General features: G+C 41.2%; 1 long non-coding RNA gene across 1 annotated transcript in view; it reads right to left on the reverse strand.

Annotated features, from left to right (window-relative positions):
- Nucleotides 1-646: 646 nt before the first annotated feature.
- Nucleotides 647-22,626, reverse strand: part of LOC138920884 (uncharacterized) — a 70,775-nt gene continuing 48,795 nt past the window's right edge. The window contains exons 2-5 of the long non-coding RNA XR_011432843.1: nucleotides 10,456-10,680; nucleotides 5,674-6,176; nucleotides 5,295-5,455; nucleotides 647-4,626 (exon numbers count right to left, since the gene is read on the reverse strand). This is a non-coding gene — a long non-coding RNA (uncharacterized lncRNA). The remainder of the gene's footprint in view (nucleotides 4,627-5,294; nucleotides 5,456-5,673; nucleotides 6,177-10,455; nucleotides 10,681-22,626) is intronic.

Consider the following 22,626-nt stretch of genomic DNA (forward strand, 5'->3'; position numbering starts at 1 on the left):
AACAATTGCTAACATCCTATCTTATTTTTTTGCATACACACACACTATATATATATATTGCTGAATGATTTGAAGTAAATTACAGAAATCATGAATCTCCAAAAAACAAAGATATTCCTCTACATAGACAGAAATCATTATTAAACATAAAATTAATAATGATTATAATACTCAGGTCATTTTCAAATGCGTCCAATTGATCCCAAAATGGCTTTTGTGGCAGGAAACAGATCACAAATTGCATTTGGTTTGTTACACCTTGGGTTGGACGTATTTCATATTGATGAGAAAGTGTACACTTATTCTTTTCTTATTAATAATTTGGATGTTGAATTCATCTACTGTCCTTTCAGCATCTAAGGAGAAGGTTATAAACTTTTTCTCTTTTGCTTTATTAATGTGGTGAATTGTGACTAAAAGATTTCCTAATATTGAAGGAAGTTTGTATTCGGGGAACAAAACTCTCCATGTGTTATTTTTTCCAATGTGTTGCTGGATACTGTTACGGAATGAGATTTGCCTGTGGTTTTTGTTTTTCATACTATTTTTTTTAACCTTTAATAACAAAGCTGTGTTTGTTCAATTTTTTAAAAAGTAAGATTTTCCTCTTCTATGCTCTGAAATAGTTTCAATAGTATTGGGGATATTTCTGCTTGTAGTATGGCCGTGTACTACCCATATATCAACTCTCCCACTGCTAACACCTATAAACACTGGGGAAACTGTAAATTTGGTTTATTCTCCACTCTATTGCTTTCACATTTCACTTTCTTCTTTCTCTTACTATTTCTTCCCCAAGCTCTTGAATGTCTGATTTTCTTTTCCCTCTTTTGCTTTATGTTGCTTAATGGTGATAACTTAATTAAGATTTCATAGATTTTCTGAAGACATGCTTCACCTCAGCTTCCATCTGTTCCATGGCAACTTTCTTCTGGTGAGTGTTCTTGACCTGCCATTTTCTTTTTTTTTTTTCAGGGAAAGATTCACCCCAAGCTAACATCTGTTGCCAATCTTCCTCTCTTTTTCTCCCTCGCCAAAGCCCCAGTGCACGGTTGCATATCCTAGTTGTAAGTCATTCTAGTTGTTCTATGCGAGCTGCTGCCACAGCATGGCTACTGACAGATGGGTGTGTGGTTCCACAACCGGAAAGCGAACTCAGGCCACCGAAGCCGTGAGTGCCAAACTTTAACCACTAGGCCATCAGGGCTGGCTCTTGACCTGCCGTTTTCTTGATGTGCCATTTTTTCCCACTGTTTCTTGAAGTGCCTTTAGATAGAGTCTATGGTGATTTATTACTGATTAGTCATCTGGAATGAGGTCAGTTCTTGAACCATCTTCTAGTAGGACTTGTCCGTAGAGGAGGGATACAGACCACATTCCAAGCTGTGGGGAATTTTTCTTATCTAGGATTATGAACACGGATTAACTATTTCAGCCTTTGCTTCTCCCCAGATAATGGAGATCAGACGCTGCTCAAAGGAAAGATATTTTTCTTCTTACCTGGATCAGACCCCCACTAGGCAGATTTCTGAATGTGCCAACTATTGAGTTTGGAATAAACCACATACCCCAGCCTAGGATAGACTCATGGCACTCACTCATGGCATTTGAGTGCTGAAGAAGGGAGGAGAAAGACAGAAAAATAACATTTATTGACCCTCCCATGGGTGCCAGTCACTCTGCTAGGCTGTTTGTGTATATTATCACATTTAATTCTTAGAAAGATTTCATGAATTAAGTATTATTATTCCCACTTCTTCAGATGGACAACTTGGAGCAAAGAAGAATAAGTTCCTTGGCCGAGATTACTGATCCAGTAAGTGGTGTAATGGGATTCCAATGGCTCCAACGTTCACTTTTGACAGGATCTCCCCAAGCTGAATTTCTTCATTGCTCCCTATGTCTAAGCAACTGTTATTTAAACGAGACTCTCTTATGACAATGACAAGCACAAAGAAGCTCCTGTTGCCCCCACAGGTGGCACTTATCTCCCCTTTGATTTTTGCCTCTCCTCCCTGTTTGCCAGTCACTACACTGCCGTTGACTCACTCAATGGGATTGGTCTTCAGCATTGGTCCCTCTCTGATCAAACCATTGCTCTGCACTTCTCCTGCCAGTCGCTAGGAACCAATACCCAGCCTTGCCAGAGGAAATTTATTTTCAAGACTCAAGGCTTCTTTACTCTGAGCCCTCGCATGCCTCCTGGCTGGGGTCTAGACCCGAGCAGAAATGAACCAGATGATCTGACACCTATTGCTGCCTGGCTGCCTATCACTGTGCTCCACCCGGCTGGAGCCCTGACACTCATTATTGCCAAAATTTAATGAAGATGATTTTATTTATTGGGAACAGACATCCTAGAACAGGAGAAGCCTGCTGGGCTCCTGATGGAGGGCAAAATGCTCAGGTCATGGGTTCAGAGGGCTTTGTTTAGTTCTCTTGCTCGTTTGGCAAGTAGTCTTAGGCATAGCCTCCTGAGTTAAGCTATTCTCCCAAGAAACAGGGTTAAAACATTTGTCCTGCCTACCCAGGACGTTGTCAGGAGGCTCAGAAGAGAACAAGATGAGAGAAAATTCTACCAATTATAACATACTCAATAAATGTTCTCTATTATTAACAATATCATTGCCATTGACATTAATAGGATAAATGGATGGAGAGGGAGAGCTTCATGAGTTACATCAAGTGATAACTTCCCATTGAGGAGGGCTTGCTTGTTACTCAGTAGAAGCAGCGTGGTTGGGAGGGTGGTTCCTGCAGGTGGAGTACCTAGTTTGCAGCCCAGCAACATCTCTTCCTACCTATGTCAGCATCAGTTCCTCTATGTGTAAAATTTGTGTTCATCCATGTATTTAATTGAGATAAGGATTAAGGGAGATAATCCTTCTATGATGCTTATCATGATGCTTGCTCAATGACTAGAAACTGTTATTGTTATGGTTAGTTGAATTGAGTCAATTAGAGTTAGATGGAAGGTCCAAGAAGAGAGCCACAGAGATCCTTCTCTCCATTGTAAGGTGAAGTCTCTAACCATGCAGGTCCAGAATCTTAACCTAAGTGGACTCATTCTCACTGATTGACAGGGAGATCAATTCAAAACCAGGCTGTGAAATTCTTAATCAGCAGTGGGAACTAAAACTGATTAACACAAGACAACACTTAGGAACTCTGTTTGGAGGATGCCTCCAGGCACACAGGGCTATTGCTAGGAAGAGAGAGCCATTAAAAGGCTGGTGGAAGCCTGAGGGCTGAGAAGAGAGAAAGGAAAAATTCCTGTTGGCTCTCCCTTTGCCTCTCTAGGCATGCAAATGCTCTGCCCAGGAAACTGCAGCAACTGAGTTACCAAAACATGTGTCCTTGGCTGGCATTTCCCACAAGACATGGACCAACCTTCACGCCAAAACCTTAGCCACCAGCTGATGCCTCTGTCCAGCACCGCTTCCAATTTCACTCCCAGGTTTTGTTAATTTCATTTTGGCTTTTGGTCACTCACAGCAGCTTGTCTTAGAACCACTTTGAAAAAGCCTCCAAGGAGAATACAACTTCTAGGCATCTGATGTTTATTGCCCTGGCAGGGGCCCTTAGATTCACCTTGGTTATAGCAAAAGAAAGACAACTCTTGTTTTTTGACAATCCTTTGTTCTTTCTGATTCTTGCACACATCAGTAAATTACTCTCATTTTTTTTCTAAAAAGGTTTCACAGTATAAATTGAGGCATGGAAAATGGTGTGTTTCCTCTGGTTCCAGATAGGAAAGCTGTAAATAATTTAAAATTCCTGCTGTGCAAATTTACCCAAACAGAAAGTGCATTTTTTATGCTTGGCACTGAGGATGGTAAAATAAGAAATTGTGCCAATTTTCCTACAGGTGAAATTTTAGCTTCTTTATAATGTAAGCACTTTGACTCTGAAATAAGTAATGTAATGAGATTTCTTGCAAGGCTTGCCAGCATTAATGTGGGACCACAGGAATAATGGCCCACATTTACCTTTCTCAAAAAAAAATACTCACAGAATTACTGATTGAAAATCTGTGCCTGGGACCATTAAGCCACACCCCAGGGCTCAAAGATTGTGCTCACTAATATCATTTATGTTACCATAACTGTCGAGGTAAGCACACCAAACTTACATGAAAAGATATTGTTTTGTAGCACAAAATTCTGGTTTGTGTGTTATTTGAATCTCTATAAGCCACTGTATTTTGAAACAGCAATATGACCTATTTGTCACCCCTTAATTAACGTCATTGTAAAATGGGGCCATATTGAATTTCTCCTAACCCTCTGTGCCTTGTGAGCACCTCCAGAGATGTGCCGCTGTCACTGCAAGGCTGCGGGCTTTTCCTCCTTGATGTCCAGGTTAGCACTGAGGCTGGCAAAGCTAAATTCTCATGAGCCAGAAGGTCCCAGAACAAGAGGAGAGAAGACATCTTGCCCAGATTTTTCTCCCTGGGAAACCTGCATTGGGAGCTTATAATGGAAAGAGAAATGGACTCCTGGTCTCCAGTTGAGGCGCCATTTTGTAATGCGGGCTGCTTCCCTGGGCACCACACCAGTAGCTCCCATATCAGCTAGCAGTTCCAGATCTCATCCTTCATGATAAGGGAAGAGCCAGGTCATCAGCCTTTATAAAGACAAAGCACAAGCATCAGCAGAGAAGAGCCAAATATACATCAAGGACCATAATAAAAATTGTTTGCCAACAGCTACTGTAGGGGAGAAAGACATTTCCTCTACCCGCTCTGGGTTTACTGGCCAGAGAATGAGTTAAATTCACATGACACAGAATAACAGGAGAAAATTAAACAAAGCTTTATAACATGTGTACATGGGAGAGGCTCAGGCAGACTGAGCAACTTGCCAAAATGGCCAAAGCCACCACCTTAAATATCATCTTCAGTTAAAGACAAAGGAGGATGTTGGGAGTGGGGGAAGTCAGTTATGGGAGGTTACCAGACAAGTACAGTAAATAAGAGTAAGATTATTATGCAGATTTAAGTCCTTGCTTTCCACATTGATTAAGAGTTTCTTCCTGGTACAGAGAGGGAGTCACATTTACAGATGGAGATTTCCTTTACAAATGTAAACGTCTCTTAACAAAGGGTAAGTAAATTCTACTTTTCAGAGTTTCTTTCCTGTCTGCAGTTTTTAAAAGTAACCAGCACAAAATAATCCTCATGCCAAAGAGACACATCTTGGGGTGGCCATTTCTAGTCCCCCACACTGCTAAATATCATAAAATACATATACAACTAGAGTTTGTTTCTGATGGTAGCTATCAGTCCCTCTCACCCGAGAGCTGGCTTCATCCTTAAGTGACAAGCATTCAGTCTCTTTACTTCCCCAACTCTAGTTGCCTTGCAGGATGTCCAACTGCTGAACAGTTCTGAGCAGATGCAGAAAGGCCAGAGGGATGAATCCTCACACATATGAATGAGTTTGGCTGATGTTTTCTACAAGAAAGAAAGAAAGAGAGGGAGAGGGAGAGAGGGAGGGAGGAAGGAAGAAAGAAAGAAAGAGGGAAAGAAGGAAAACAGGAAGGAAGAAAAGAAACGAAGAACTTAAAAAAAAAAAACTGTCTCCCATAAAATAGCTCCACAGTTAGAGTAGGATGGGTGTCATGGGTTTCCCTGACTATAGGAGACAAAAGAATAACCCTCAGTCCTTTTACCTGCAGAAGTCCACCTTGGGGCAGGTGCCGTGGCCGAGTGGTTAAGTTCGTGCGCTCTGCTGTGGCGGCCCAGGGTTTCGCTGGTTCGGATCCTGGGCACGGACATGGCACCACTCAGCAGGCCACGCTGAGGTGGCATCCCATGTGCCACAACTAGAAGGACCCACAACTAAAATATACAACTATGTACTGGGGGGATTTGGGGAGAAAAAGCAGAGAGAAAAAAAAAGAAGATTGGCAACAGTTGTTAGCTCAGGTGCCAATCTTTAAAAAAATAAAGAAAGAAGATGTCCCCCTTTTCTCAGTGTCCTTCATCTGCTGAGCGTGTCCTAGGGCAGCAGCTGGCATCACAGGTCATCCCACGTTCCCACATCTGTTCTGCCAGCTCTTCTTCGAAGAGATTCTCCATGACTCCTGCAGCAGGCTGGGTCTTCCCCTTATGTGTTCATTACACGGTGTGCCACCTTCTTTTGAATTCTCTCTTCTCCACTGAATTATGAACTCTGGGGGGGGGGGGGAAGAATTTTATCTGTATTACTCATGACGTCGTTCCCTGAGCCACCTGGTCAACACCCAGCAACAATTGTGGAATCAATGACCTCGGGGTATCTCCTTGAATAGTTTTAAGCTCATTGACACGCAGATGGCAGGTTCTGTGTTCTATGCTGCCCTTAGAGAAACAAAACCATGAGTCTTTTAGCCTTTCCCAGAAAATGCATCTCACATCCAACCTAAAACAATGGAAGTGCTCTGGGTAAAATAAATCCCAGGGGCAGATGCATAGATTCCCCTCTCAGTATCTTTCCTGCCCACTATAGGTTGGAAGTTCCAGGGGGCAGGACTTGCGTTGTCTCAACTTGTGTAGACATAGGACAATGACAAGCTCAATGAACATCTTTGGATGACAACTGGTATCTGTCTTCCCTGAGCTTCAGGCAAATCGGATCTGCTTTGAAAATACCTAATAATTACTTGAAAATAAATTCAGAATGAGTTTCTTTTATGGTGACAGAATCACAGAATAGAGTGCTCAATAGCCAATTTTTACAATTTATTGCCATTGTCTCTGTGGCTCTCTGGATAAAAGGGGGCTTGGCACTATGGCTGGAGTCCGACAGTCTGCTTTGTCACCGACCTCCTCAGCAATGGGACTTGGGCTGAATGACGCTTCACACATGGGATGCTCCGCATGGATAACAGAATCCAGGCTCAGCTTCTGGTTTTCTTATCATCAATTTCTCCCCAGTGAATACTTAACCCTCCAAAACAGTGCGGGTGATATATTTGATAGGTTTCACCTTCAAGCTTTATTTCATAAATTATAAACACCTGCTGCCTACAATCTGCTATTCAGTCTCCTCTATTCTAGGTATTTAGTGGCAACTCACAGCATTGTTTTTCCCCTTGGAAGTAATTGAGAGCACATTTACCCCCCAATAGTGCAATTTGAAGGAATCATAGACTAACTGTCCCTTAATTTTTAGCACTTGTTCTTAATAATGCTCAAATGCCCAGAGGGTGCTAAGACTCTCCTTGAAAGGAGCTGCTGACTGTGTGGGCTATGTGTATAGCAATGGCAGAAAGGTCCAGAAAAAGTAGGTGTACTTGGTGGTCAGAGCTGTCATGATGGGAACTCAGAGATGCCAGTCACTCAGGTGCAGTTGACAACTCCCTCAAGACAGATTTCAGGGGAACTTAGAAGTGTTCCCAACACCTGTTAGCCTCACGGCCAAATTCCTACCCTGACGTAATCTTTTACATGGGGCTGCTTACTCCACAAGGCTCCTTCTAAACTGTAAATACACCATCCAGAGAGTGGTGGGAGGCACATCTTAATCAATAGCTCTGCCTAACTCAGTACAATTTTCTGATCAGATTTATGGGAAGAATCCTAATGGGACGTGACTCAGAAATGCCTTCTGTTTAAGTGGCCCTGCTAGTCTTCTTTTATGTGACAGGAGAACCTACCTTATATGGGGTGGTCACAGAAGGAAAAGAGCAGGTAGTCAAGATCCCTAAATCAACCTAAATCCCCATAGCCCCTGGAAATGGTTGAGTGTAGAGAGACTATTTGTGTGTTTCTGCAGTGGTGGGGCTTTCTGAATGAATTTGTCGCAAACTGGGGCTCCTGGGCTCAACGAGAGGCTTGGGAAGTGAACCTACATCTGTAGAGAGACTGAGAGAACCCCCAAGGGCTTCACTAACTCTGGACGTATGTTTGTGTTTCAAGGGGAAATGAGGTCTCAGAACTTGGAAGTGTAGGTCATAAAAGCTGGACACCTGGGCTCCCCTGGCCTTTGAAGGGATGTATTTACATTCCAGAAGGTTAGAATGAGAACCCAAGGTCGTTTCCTTCTGTCTCCAAGGAGCAAATGTGTTCCTCCCTCCTTCTGGGCGGGGAGGGGTGGCAGCTGCCTCTTTCTCCTGTAGAGGAGGAGAGAATACTCCGTCTTCTCTTAGCTGCAGACTCTGAAATTTGTATGTGTAGGAAGTTTGGCCTGGTTCTCATCACATCAGCCCAGAGGTAAGAATCAGGCCATGAGAAACCATGAAGTCATTATTTGTTTTCTAAGTGAATAATGACCTGTCTCTAATCCAGAACACCTCATGTACACATTCAGGATAAAGTTAACAAAGATGAATACTAACACCTAACAGCAATTCAAAGGGAAAAAATACAGCCTACTTTATTTCTCTTTGAGCTTCACTTGTGGCCAGTCAAGGGGAGGGAAAGAATGGGGCAAGTGGAGGGAATTCTCACGTCATCTATTTTTGTAATTGCTGTTTTCTTTGTCAAATACATGGGGGTGAATTTGAGACTGTCAAAATCAGGGGTTCTCAACCCCAGCACTACTAACAATTTGGCCTGGACAATTCCTTATTACGGGGAGTGTCCTGTGCCTTGTAGGAGGTTGGCAGCAACCCTGGACTCTAGGAATCAGATGCAAATAGAAATACCCCACCCCTCAGTTGTGACAACCAAAAATATCTCTAGACGTTGCCACATGGCTAGTAGGGGCAAAATCGCTCCAGTTGAGAACCACTGTTTTAAATACACGTGTGACACCACATGTCTATGAATTTCACGTAGTAGTAGTCATGGGTGAGATTGGAGGAGCTGGTCTTTTGCACAGGCAAATCAGATTATTTCCTACTCGTCTGAAGAGGTCTTTCTAGATGCTCCTATATGGTAACCCATTTAAATGGTAACCAACATTTTACTCACAATGATAAAGCTTAATCTGCAAATGTCCCTGAGAGAGGTTCACAGTTATACGGGGCCACTTGAAACAGAACGTCAGAGGAGATGGCCAACATAGCAGATGCTTTTTTTGAGATCAGCATTTGATAAAGGGGAAGGCATCAGATTCTGGAAGGGAAAAAGGGATTCTAATGCATGAGGAAGAGGATACAGAAATCAAAGACCGGGGGGCCAGAGACGAGGTTCACTTAATACATTATTTTGCAAAGAATGGGCACCACTGAGTATTGAAATATTTAGAAAACAGAATGCACAGTGTTGGGGAAGTGGGAGAATCCCCCCCCCACCCTTTTCCTTAAAGTTCTTATGGCTGGGCCAATAATTAAAAAGGCAGGTTAGCAGGGGAAAATCAAACAAAGTTTAATAGCATGTGTACATGGGAGAAACTCAGGAGAAATGGAGTCACTGAGCCAACTGGCCAAGGCTGCCTGTTTAGGTATCTTCAGCTACAGACAAGGAGGACGTTAGGGTAGTGATTTGGGGCTTCAAAGGGAAGGAAGGCAACCCACATGGAAATGGAAAAGCAAATGTTTGGTAAAGAGAACTTTGATAAGCGTGGGCTTAACAAGCATCCGCCTGGTCTACCAGATACCCAGAGTTATCTGTGGTGATGGTGTGTCCTGGAGATAGGCCTTTATTTTAAATTTCTTTTAGGCAGTTGGGGGGGAAGGTTTAATGTTCTTCCTGAGTCTGAGCCTTTATTGCCTTCAGCTCAAAATAATCCTCATACCAGGGTGGCGCATCTTGGGGCGGCCTGCCCTGAGCCCCATCAACAGCATTTGAGAATGCCATAAAAATCAGCCAACTCTGGTATGGGAAATGATGCCTTTGTGTGGTCTCTGTTCTAGAACATCAGGTCATGGGCAGGGAAGTCAGCTCGAATGAGGACATGAAAGTCTGGGAGAGCAGGAAGCCTAGAAAGTGGGGCCAAAATGGGGAAGAAGATGCTCAGAGAGGAGTGAATACAAAAGCACTTCTACATGGTTTGTATTTTCCTTAGGATTGTCTCATTGCCTGGATCGCAGACGTGCCTTAAATAGAGGTTATTTATCTAAATACTCTGCTACATTGGATTCTAAATTTTTGTCAGCAGTTCCTTGTCTTCGCCATGAATATTTCTGCTGAAGTGCCTAAGCCAGGGTCTGACACAACAGGAGGATGTAAAATGAGTGAATCCATGCCAAAGGGAAGCACTGCCTTAAGTAAGCTTTGTATAGTATATCTGCCACTGTGGCTGTGCAGCAAGATTAAAGATAAGTTTCAGAAGAAGGTCATACCATCATCAATGGCCACTCATACCTGCCACTGTAGGCAGCCTACAAGATGTGAGAGCTGGGCACCATCACCCATGGTCTCAAGGACTCTCGACACAATGGCATCAAACCCCAAGAAGACTATGGTCTGAGGAGGTGTATGCATCTTCTATTTTGCATAGTAACTTACCACAACCTTAGTGGCTTATAAGAACACCTACTTATTATCTGAGTTTCTGTGGCTCAGGATTTTCAAGCACAGCTTACCTGAATCCTCTGCTCAGGGTCTCACAATGTGTCAAAGGGGCTGTATTCTCATCTGGAAGCTGGACTGGGGGGGAATTCACTTCCAAGCTCACTTAGATGGTTGGCAGAATTCCTTGATGGCTGTTGGCCAGAGGCTGTCCACAGGTCTTACAGGTGCCCACAGTTCCCTGCCACATGGCCCTCTCCATAGGCAGTCCACAACATGGCATATTGCTTCTTCAAGGCCTACAGGAGAGCAAGAACCATACTCTGCTAGTAAGATTGCAGATACCATAATGCAATTGCAGGAGAGACATCTCTCCATCTTTGCCATTCTCTATTGATTAGAAGCAAGTCATAGATTCCCACCCAAACTCAGTGGAAGGGGATTGCACAAAGGCATGAGCAACAAGAGGTAGAGATCATTGGGGATCATGTTAGGATCTGTCCACCACAGGAGGGCATAAGATAAAAGAGAATCGTGGTAATTCCCTCCTGCACAGCTTCCCTGAAACTGCTCACAAGGGACATGGTTACCATCACTTTGCAACAGCTCTGAGTATTCTCCATTGAAGGGAAAAGCTAAGCAGAAAAAAGTGAAGTGCAGGATGGTTTTTCCCCTTTCCACACAGCAGATCACACTGCAGTAGGTCTCCAGGCCACAGAGGATAGGATCGCATCTCATCCATCACTTTGACCTACTGCCTGAACAGAATGGGCTTGGGGGCAAGGGGGAGAAAGTCCAACCACTGCGGAAACCTTGGATTTAAACACTGAAATGTCTTTTAAAATGTCTTTTAAAACATTGAAACGCTTTAAACTTTTGGTGTGCTGTTTCCTGGCCAGAAACCTGAGGTCACACTGACTCTCCACTCTTCCCATCCCAGAGCAGGATCAAAAACCCTTATCTTGACTCTCGTGCATAGCCAACATCTGTTTTAATGAGGGGTCACCCACAGAACCTTCTGCCCCTGGAAATCTGGTTGGTCCATCCCTCATCCACTCTGCCCAATTTCTTTTGGATTTTCCTTGGAATTCTATTCTGACCTCAAGAGAAGTAGATTTATTTGGTCTCACTGGCATGCTCAAAGACCCTGTCCTTATCCACTGTTTGACTAAGCACAAAGCATTTTCATCATCAGGTAAATTTAATTAAGAGGCCACTTACTCAGCATGCCCAATCCTGCCTGGGCCAAAGGTTAAAAACAGAGGGAGAAAAAGTCCTCCCAGACAAAGAAGCAAAAGTGAATCACGCTCTAAACCTCACTGCGCAGTGAACCCTTTGTCAAGGAGGAAGTAGCCGCTGTTTCTCATTACCTGGAAGCACTGGGTTCTGAGTCAGCTCCTTTTCCTCCTTGACCTCCAACCCCCATAAGAAGGTTATTTGACCAGCTTGCACAGGTAGAATTGCTCCTTCTCCCCCTAACAGGTCCCCAGTTACCCTCTGTTCCTCAGCAGGGTCACAAATGAAGATGTGTGTTTGGCTTGTAGTCCACTATGACCCCTGCATTGTTTTCTTCTTATTCTCACTGTAGTCGTTTATCATTTGTTTTGCCTCTCATTGCATGTTATGCTTGTTTTCTCACTTTGGTCCTTTAAAAAAATTATCGGTGGGCAGCCCAGTGGCGTAGTGATCAAGTTTGCACACTCGGCTTCAGGGGCTAGGGTTCTCAGGTTTGGATCCCAAGTGTGGACCTATGCACCTATGCTATGGCAGGCATGCCACATATAAAATAGAGGAATATAGGCACAGACGTTAGCTCAGGGCCAATCTTCCTCAGCAACAACAACAACAAGATTATCAGGTGTTTCTTCAACTTAGACATCATGGATCTTTAGCTCTGTAAAAGTCTTCAAAGATCTCAACCTCCTCATCTTACAAATGAGGATAGTGGGAATGACACAGTCAACTGGCTTGACAAGGGTCATATGGTGATTTTACTGTGAGCAGAATTAGATTACACCTGAATCCTTATATTTCTTCAACACCCTACTAGCTTTATGAGATGCAATAGTGGAGATGCTGGATTGCTGAATTTATTGTGACTGCATTGTGATTGTTGCGCTGACAGGGTCACAACTAAACCACAGCTCAGAAGAATCTAGAAGAAGCCAAAGTCAGGGAATTGCCTCTGGGGGCCGATCAGCCTGCATCCTGCATTTTTCATCATCTTTCTTTCTTGTCTTCTTAGAAGGCATATTTTCTTGTAATACTAGCACCAGACTCCTTCACCCTCCAGCTGTGCTCCCTGTGCCTCTACTCTTAGTGACTTCACTGAATTCACATGCCACCACCACCCCTCTCCCTTTCAACTTGAAACATCATCCTCAAGCCATGCCCCTGCCCATATCCACCTGACAATTCTTATTCCGCTTGCACTGCATAGTTATAAGAGCCATCATTTATGGAACACCCATCCGTTACCCAGCATTGTGCTTGGCATTAATTGGGTATCACTTAATTGCCACAAATACCCTGTGACGTGGATGCCATCTCCACTCTACAGATGAGGAGACTGAAACTCAGAAAGGTGAATGATTCAGGATCTGAATCCAAGTCTGACTCCAGAATCCATGTTCTCCTGACTGCCCCAGCACAGCAACCCAATATGCCTTGAATCTTCCAGGATGTTATTGATTTCAGATGCCCTGTCCCATGGGACCTCTTCGTATCTATACACACACCCCCCACAAATACAGGTGTGTAATATACCTCCACATTTTGAACAGGCAGACGTTTAAACCCTAGGGAACCCCCCAAAAATAATCAAAAATCTGTTTGCAGTTGGAGTCTCACCATAACTAACCCCTTCCGCCATCTATCTTGCACTCCAACCAACTTTAAGTCATACAGACTATTTGTTTCAGTTTTCTGAGGTCCTTGACAACTCACATCCTTGCCAGCGACATTGAGAAATTAATGTGGTCGTTTTCTGGTTTTCCTGGAGCTGATCTAATTGGCATTATATAATGTTGAAACATTTTGAGACTTTTTTTTTGAAGTTAACTCTTCTTTTTTCCTTTTGTTTCTGAGTTTCTCTCCCCTGTTTACCATTTCCAGTATAATTTTTTTGGTATACCGCTAATTAGTCCTTTGTGAATCTACACTGGATGTTTCCTGTTCTTTGTGTTGTTTCTAAAGAAATTGCAATTTTCTGGGCTCTAATTAAAGTGCCCCACAGGATATTCCAGTTTTCTTCTGTTTCGTGTAATATTGTGCAATTTTTTCTCTTGTGCTTTATGCTCTCTTTGTGGATGCTGAATTCTCCTTGACTGTGTTGCCTTAAATGCCCATAAGAACCATAGATGTGTGTATGTTTATTACACTTTTCAAAGAAGTTTGAAACACAAATATTGGATTCCTACTCTTCTTGACAGTCCAGCACTAAATATGTGGGGATGATTACGTATCCTCAGCTAATTAGAGAGCCAATAGATGGGATCACACAGCTTTGTTGTTATCTACTCCTAGAGTGGTACCCCTAGGCAAGTGCCAAAATAAAAAAATTCTGATTTTTCCTATTGGAAAATAAGGGTCTGTGTCTTCTGATTCCAGGTATATATAGAAGGACATGGCAGATCTATACTACCACTGCAACATTTTTTTTAAAAAAAAGCAAGATAAATTACACAACTCAATTTTTTAGAGGATTGGAGAGCCATAGAAGTGATGAAGACTACAAGAACTAAAGGCTCAAAGATACAAGAGTTGCTCCTGGGTGAGATGGCGATTGCTGACTATTTTCGTCTTTTGGCATATTTGCCAATTCTGAACATGAGTTGAAGATTAAGCTTGACCCAAATTCAGGGATGTTACTAGTAGGCTGTGGGCAGACACTTGTGGCTGGAATGATGGATTGAAAACTTGCATAGCCCCCAAACAAGCATGTCTTCCCCAGGAGATGTTTGCCAACCTCTGCTGCAGTGCTGGGAATGGGGAACCTAGACACAAATGCAGATTGAAATTTTACCCAATAATCTAGGGCTTAAGAGACTAATCTCATTAGAAAGAGAAGCTCTACGACCAACACAAAGCCAGTCTCTCTCTCTCAAGACATCAGCTATATTTGAACTTGTGTAAGCGGAGACCGAAATTCAAAAACTCTGGAGGACAAAACATTCAGAGCTGAGAAAACTGAGAACATTCTAGGATGAGGAGATAAAGCAAAAACCTAGGCGTACCACACCCAAGAAAAAGGAACTTACCAGATACAAAACAAATCTTGCTAAAATTGCAAGCCAGCCCCATCCAAGATAATCTTAATTGGGTTGAAGTGATTAGCCTCTCGTCCTATATGCCCACAAAGGAAAAGGGAACCAGTACTGATGGAAGGTATTATCTAGAATGCCTATGATTTATTTATATGCAAAGCCTGGGATATAATAAAAACATCATTAGACAGTCAATGGGACCAATAATCAATTTTAGTTCTGACATGTAAAGAGCTTAGAAGTTATCGTCTTATACTTAAAACAAGAAAAATCTGGACAAACTTAAATTCAATGACTTTCCTTGAAATCATCAGAAAAGTAAGCTCATGGGATAAATCACCATCCCTAAATCTGGAGAGACAGACAAATACAGAAATCATAGCCAACATCTGCTTATCTGGAGCAGAAGGCACTGGAGCCATAAAGTGGTAAGAATGCTTAAATGGCAATTTTGATGAATTGCTGAATGTTGGAGTATAGGCTACCACAAGAGTGAGAAACTTCTAGGGACCATAGTTTCAGGGGGGACCCCCAAACATTTGTGGGCTTTACTTCCAAGAACCACTCCACCTTCTCACGGTGAAGATTTGAGAAAAGTGTCCCCAGCTCTGGCAGGGGAAAGGCAATCATTGTGAAATACAGCAGGAGTTTTTTTACAGCAGAGGACTGCTCAGCACTGGAAAAGAATTTGCCAGAACCTTATCCCAACTGTGGGAAGGGCACTCCTCCCAGTCAAGCCCAATGTAGCTTTCCTGTCTCACCTAAGGGGGAAAAATAGTCATCAGAGGTCAAGGCTTTAAGAAAATAGATTGGAAATGCTGCAGCCAAGGAAGAGAGTAGGAAGCAAGGGTAAAAAGAAAAAGTTAAGTTACTGGAGAAACACTTGGGAAGCTCACAGCCCAGAGACACAGAGCCACAAAAACACTGAGATTTAATCATGGGATTATAAAATGCTTCCCATCTCCCACATGTTACCACCACACCAACAGGGGTGCCTCCAATATAGAATACAATGGATTACAGCTGAAAGAGCTGCACGATGCAGACTTTACATAAGGAAGCCCAGAGTCAACGGGGAGGAAAAACAATGACACTAAAAGAATAGGAAGCCTCTGGCACCTGTAGCAACAGCAAATATTAAACACAGCCTAACTCCTAGCCAGAATACAAAGCCTAGCATTGTAGCGCTATTTACTTTAGTTCCTATTACCTGATACATCACATCCAGCTTCCAAAAAACATTACGAGGCATGCCAAAAAAAGCCAAGAATCTGCAAAGACAAAGGGAGCATAAGAACTCATATATGACACAGATGTTGGAATTATCAGGCCAGGAATTTAAAATAACTAAGATAACTAAGAGAAAATGTAGACAACATGCAAAAACAGATGAGTAATGTAAGCAGAGAGTTGGAAATTCTAAGAAAGAATAAAAGGAAGAATGTTAGGAATAAAAGATACCGTAAGAGAACTTAAGGCTGTATTCACAGGCTCATCAGTCAACACGACATAGTCATGGGATCAGTGAACTTGAAGATAAGTCAATAAAAACTTCCCAAACTGAAATACAGAGAGAAAAAAAGAGTTAAAAAGCAACAAAAAACAAAAGCAGAGCATCTCAAAACTGTGAGACAATTTCAATGATGTAACATACGTGCAATTGGTATACCAGAAGAAGAAACAGAGAACTCTACAGAAGAAACATTTGAAATTATAATGGCCAAGAAGTTTCCAAAGTGAATACCAGACACTAAATCACAGATCCAGGAAGGTCAGGGAACACCAAGTGGGATAAATACCTCCCCCATCTAATATTCAGCTGATGCTTGCAACTTTTGGCAACTATAAAGTTAGTATAACCATTCACGTGTGGTTTTATGTGGCTGCAAGTTTTCAAACCAGTTGGATAGGATCAATACTTGGGAGAACAAGTGCTGGATCATATAGTGAGACAACGTGAAGCTTTGGAAGAAACTGCCAAATCATCTTCTGAAGAGGCCGTACAATTTTGCATTCCCTTTAGCAATGCCTGATTCCATTTCTTTAGTAGATGTAGGCCTATTCAGATTGGTAACGGAATATAGAACAAGCAGAATAAAAAATTAGAGAGCCAGGCCTGATTGCCTAGTGGTTAAAGTTCTGTGGTCACTGTTTCAGCAGCCCAGGCTCACTTCCCAGTCACGGAACCACACCACTCGTCTGTCACTTGCCATGCTATGGCAGCGGCTCACATAAAAGAACTAGAATGACTTACAACTAGCACATACAACCATGAACTGGGGCTTTGGGGAGGGGGAAAAAAAAGAGGAAGATTGGCAACAGATGTTAGCGCAGGGTAAATTCTTCCCTGCCAAAAAAAATAATTAGAAAAGCTATAGAAGAATTAAACAATATGATTAACTAAACTGATCTAATTAGCATATATAGAAAACTAATCCTGACATACAAAATACATATGTTTTCAAGTTCACATGGAATATTTATCAAAATAGACAATAGGATGGGCCACATAGTAGATCTCAGTAAATTTCAAAGAATTGCAAGCTTCCAGATTAAGTCCTACATCAGTGGAATTAGACCAGACATCAACAACAGAAAGATGACCAAAATATTCTTAAGCCCTTGGAAATTAAAGAACACACTTCTAAATAACCCAGAGTCAAATGAGGAATCACAGTGGAAATTAGAAAATATTTTGAAGTGAATAATAATGATTTAACATTTCCAACCTTGTAGAATGAAACTAAAGAAGCACTCAGGATAAAACTTATAGCTTTGAATAAATGTGATTAAAAAGAAGAAAGGTTTATAATTAATTATCTAAGAGTTCGTCTGAATAAGCTACAAAAAGAAAAGCTAACTATACACAACAAAAGTCGAAAGAGGGAAATAGTAAAGTTCAGAGCAGAAATCAATTTAATAGAAAGCAAACTTTAATAGAGAAAATCAACAAAGTCAAAGGCAGATACTTTGCAAAGACTAATGATATTGTAAAATCACCTATAAGACCATTCAAGAAGAATGAAAAAAGTCAAAGATTACCAACTGAACATTTTAAAAAGGACATTACTACAAATCCTATAGACATTAAAAGGATAATAAAGTATTATTAATAATTTTATGCTAATTATTTGAAAAAATTAAATTAACAAGATTTTAAAAACACACATTACTAAAACTAACAAAAGAAGAAGGGAAAAAAACCTGAAGAATCTTGTATTTTCTAAAGAAGTTGATCTCATTAAATTGTTTCCACCAAAAGTTCCAGCCAAGATAGTTTCACTGGCGAATTCTTCAAGGCATTTAAGGAATAAATAATAGCAATTTTTACAAGTAGTTTCAGATAATAGAAGATCAGGAAACACTTCTCAAATCATTTTATAATCTTAATAACAAAATTTGGCATGGTCATTTCAAGAAATAAAAATTATAGGCCAACATCTCTTGCCCAAAAGTCTATTTTAAAATTACCAAATTGAACCCAGTTTTTTATATAAGACCAATACAACATGACCCTAGGAGGTTTATTCTGGGAATAAAAGGATGGTTTAACATTTGAAAAATCAATCAATTTAATACACCACCTTAATAGAATAAAGGGGACAAATGATATGTTTATTTCAGTAGATGCAGAAAAAGCATTGATAAAACCCAACACCCATTCATGATATCAAAAAAAAATTCAGAAAACTAGGAATGGAAGGAAATGTCTTTAGTCTGACAAAACTGTTTACAAAAAAAAAAAACCTGTGGCTAATATAATACTTAAAGACGAAATATTAAAATCTTTCCCTAGAATTTAAGAAAAAGGCAAGGATTCCACTATCATTCTGTTCAGCATTTACTAGGGCTCCTAGACACTGCAACAGAGCAAGAAAAAGAAACAAGAGATTCATTTGTGAGAAGAAATTAAATAAACTGTCCTTATCCACAGATGACATCACTGTATGTAAAAAAAATCAAAATGAATCTACAGATGAAATAATAGCATTAAAAAGTGAATTTAGCAAGTTTGCTGAATGAATGGTAAATATACAAATATCAAATCTTTGTTTATATGCTGTCAACAAAGAATTAGAACATAAAACATTTAAACATCATTTCAAATAGTCTTAGAAAATACAAAATATTTGAGAATAAATGTAACAAAAGATATGCAAGAACTCTCCACTGAAAACTGGACACTACAAATGAATTTTAAAAATGAAATATGTATTTCTACTGGAATATTCAATATTGTTAAGACTTCCCAGATTTTCTATAACTTCAATAAAATTCCAATCAAAACTCCAGCAGATATTTTTGGAAAAATTAACAAGTTGAATTTAAAATATAGATGGAAATTCAAAGGACCTGGAATATTCAAGAAAATCATGAGAAAGAAGAGCAAAGTTAGAAGATTTATGCTGCAAGATTTTAAGCCTTGTTATAAAACTACAGTAAATAATGCAATATATCAACTCAAGAATAGACGTGTTGAGCAATTAAACAGAACACAGTCCAGAAATAGACCAACAAATTTCTGAACAATTGATTTTTGGAAAAAGTCCAAGGGCAATTCAATGGAGAAAGAACATTCCTCTCAAGAAATAACGATACAATTATTAGATAGCCACATGCAAATAAAAATAATAATCCTTAACATACCTCCTATAGCCACCTAATATACAAATGAATCTGAAATGGATGAAACAGCTAAGTGGAAAAAGGAAAACTATTAAATGTCTATAAAACAGGACAGGAGATGTCTTCATGAGCTTGGGCGAAGCAACCAAAAGTTAAACATCACTCAAAAAGCACTACCTATGAGGAAAAAAATTGACCTTTGGACTAATAAAAATTAAGTTGTATCAATCAAAAGACACCACCAAGAGGGTGAAAGGGTAAACTCAGACTGAGAGAAAATGTTTACAGTACCTGTCTCTGACAAATGGCTTGTATCCAGAATATTTAAAGGAACTCTAAAAATCAATAAGACAAGAAAAAAGACAGACAACCCCTTTTTTCATGGGCAAAAGAATTGAACAGACACTTCTCCAAAAAGAATATCCAACTGGCTCTTGAGTGTACTGAAGGTGCCTAATATCATCGCTCATCAGAGAAATACAAATTAAGAAAATGATGAAACACACCACTGCACACCCACCAGAATGGAATAAATTTGTAGAATATTTAGTGACAGCCCTTAGCCCAATTCTTTGCAGCATCTCAGGCAAGCTCTAAGCAAAATGCACGGCTGGGGAGTTTCTTTAATCTCCACAGTTGCAACGTGAATTTCGACATTTGGGAATTTAACTATAGAAATAGAAAAATATAAATATTGGAAATTTCCTTAAACTCAAAATTTTGTTTCCCTAAATGGATATGTGAGTGACATTTCTATTTTCTAGAGCACCATTTTGGGGTGTTCTTCTAGGACTCACATTGGTAAGAATAGATTTCCAGAACTCAAATCACAGGCTTAAAGTACTCTCGATAGTACTTGCTGGGCTTCCTGAGAGTTTTTCCCCCCAGTCTTTCTCATTGTATTTTTTCCCCCAAATCAAGTCCTCTATTGGTGAATTAGTTAGATGTTGGTCTCTCAGAGCTCATGCAAACTTGAAGGTTGAGTTTCTCTATCTTCTCTTTCTTCAGATCTCCATTCAGAATTTCATATCCTCTAAATTTAATAATCCAGAAAATTAACTTTTTTACTTTGCTGCTTTTATTAAGTAGTATTAGCGTATTTTATTTCAAACTTTTAAAGGATTAGAACATTTAACGTATTTTTGTAATAGTAAGAGATGATGTTGCTTTTTCATTTATGTGATCCTTAATTGAATTTGTATGTATTAATGTTTCTTTGTAGAAAAGCTTTCCCATCTATGATTAAAAGATGATCTGAACCGTCATCCTGAGTTCTGGAGCAAGATGAAAAGATACCCTGTGTATTCTTTCCTTGGGGAAGGAGACACAGAATAAAGTGCTAGGACTCTCACTGTGCTCTGCTCGGTTTCCCAATATCTATGAGCTGTTCTCTTGAAGCATCCTGCCCTCACCTTCAGGAGGGAAAGTCTACCACACACACACAAACCAGACACACCACACACACACACACCACATTTACAGGACACACATACACACCACATGCATACACCACACACACACCACCCACACATATGCACTACACACATGCATGCACAGACCATGCCACATGTGCACACACATACACCTCACACACACACATACACACACCACATACATGCGCATACCACACACATGCACACATACAACACACATACGCACATCCATTAGAATGAAAAGAAAAAAGCTATACCCCTACCTTGACAGCTTCCCCTTAAATGTCTTTATTTCCCTCTACCCTGTAGAATGTTAAGGTGATCACAATAGAGGCTGAGAACAGTGACACCCAGGGGAGCGGGCCTCCCTAGGAGACATCCTGAAGCCAGAAGCAGCATCTCCAGACTAGAGGGGTTCCTAGTTGACCGATACTGTGGCAGAGACAAGGTTGCAAAGTTCCCCACCTCCGAAGGGCTGGGCAGGGTACGGGACAGAGGACTCCTCTGCAGCTCTGAAGAAAGCCAGTGAGGGCACCAAACAAACAAGGCTCGCTGGCTCTGGAGTCACAGGATGACCACTTGCGAGCAGCTAAACCCCTCGAGGTCTCCACTTCCTCACCCGCAAGATGACATTGTGAGGACGAAATGAGACAGAGTGTGGAAAAGCGGGCTGTAAAACACAAACCTGTGCGACGTGCTGTCTACCATCTTTATTAGAGAAAACGCCAAGAGTAAGAGATTGAAGAAAACGATTGTCAGATGTGGCAAATAACAATGAAGCCAAGGGACTCGTGAGGAAGTTGACCCATGAGGAGGGTCGGAGCCTCCAGGTGATTCCTAAGGAGTTGTCTTTTCTTCATTTTAACGTGCGAGTGATTTGAAGACCTAATGTTGCTTTGTTCCTGGTGTGGCTTTTGGATGCCAGAATGTTTCTGCGGGGGCAGTCAACAATAGATCAGGAAGAGGCTGTGCCAAGAAAACCAGCCTTCTCCTTCATGTCCCAGAGTGCACACGTGCAGTCTGGCCAGCCAGGCGGTCGCACACGACAGAGACAGGACTGTGGCAGTGGGGACGACCTCCATGTGGTAAGAGGTGGGAACTGACCTCTTAGGACACTTCGCTGGTTTTCTGAGGGAGCCCTTCTCTTGTTCCACCCCAGCTCTGCTGGAGCCCCAAGGGCCCATTTTTCCAGGTAAAAGCATCTTTTCCTGCTTGTCATAGACCACACATCCAGGCAACATTTCCTAAATATCCAGGCAGTGCATCCTCTAAGGGCATTTTTATGGGGAAAAATGGATCTGCAAAAGAATTATTCCAAATTGTGGAACATATTACAAGATACACGTGCACATCAGAAGATTCGGCTTTTCCAGATATCCTTGAGGAGACTAATTTTCCTCAGGAAGGAGCCACACTGGGAAAATCCTGCAATTTCTGCCTTCCTTGAGGAAACAGCCAGGAGCATGCTGATGCTCGTTGTTTCTGCTCCCTGCTCTTCATCGGAATAAACAGAGACTGCCTGTCGGAACACACGAATTAAATAAAAACATTTCCTTCCTATTTTGTGTTAGTGTTATTTTACATAGGTGCATCAGGGTACAGACTGGAATGGGGGAACATTGGACATTTTTATCTATTTTTCCAAATTCTGAAATGTATTGTCTTTACAGTTTAAAGGAAATATTGTGATAACTATTGTTTCATATAAAGGATCTAGACTTCCAATGAATGCATTCAGTTCAGAGAGGGGATCATCTAACGCATCTAACGTATCACATCTTCTGTCCGTTATTTTGGCAAATGCAGTCCTGGCAGCCTCACCTCGCTGACGACATAGCAATCTGGAGAAGGGGAAAGATATCTTCACAGACAACAAGACACAGGGCTCCAGTTGGAGGAGCTCCCCATGGGTACGACTAAA

The sequence above is a fragment of the Equus caballus genome, chromosome 26, assembly GCF_041296265.1.
Source record: "Equus caballus isolate H_3958 breed thoroughbred chromosome 26, TB-T2T, whole genome shotgun sequence".
NCBI lineage: Eukaryota > Metazoa > Chordata > Mammalia > Perissodactyla > Equidae > Equus > Equus caballus.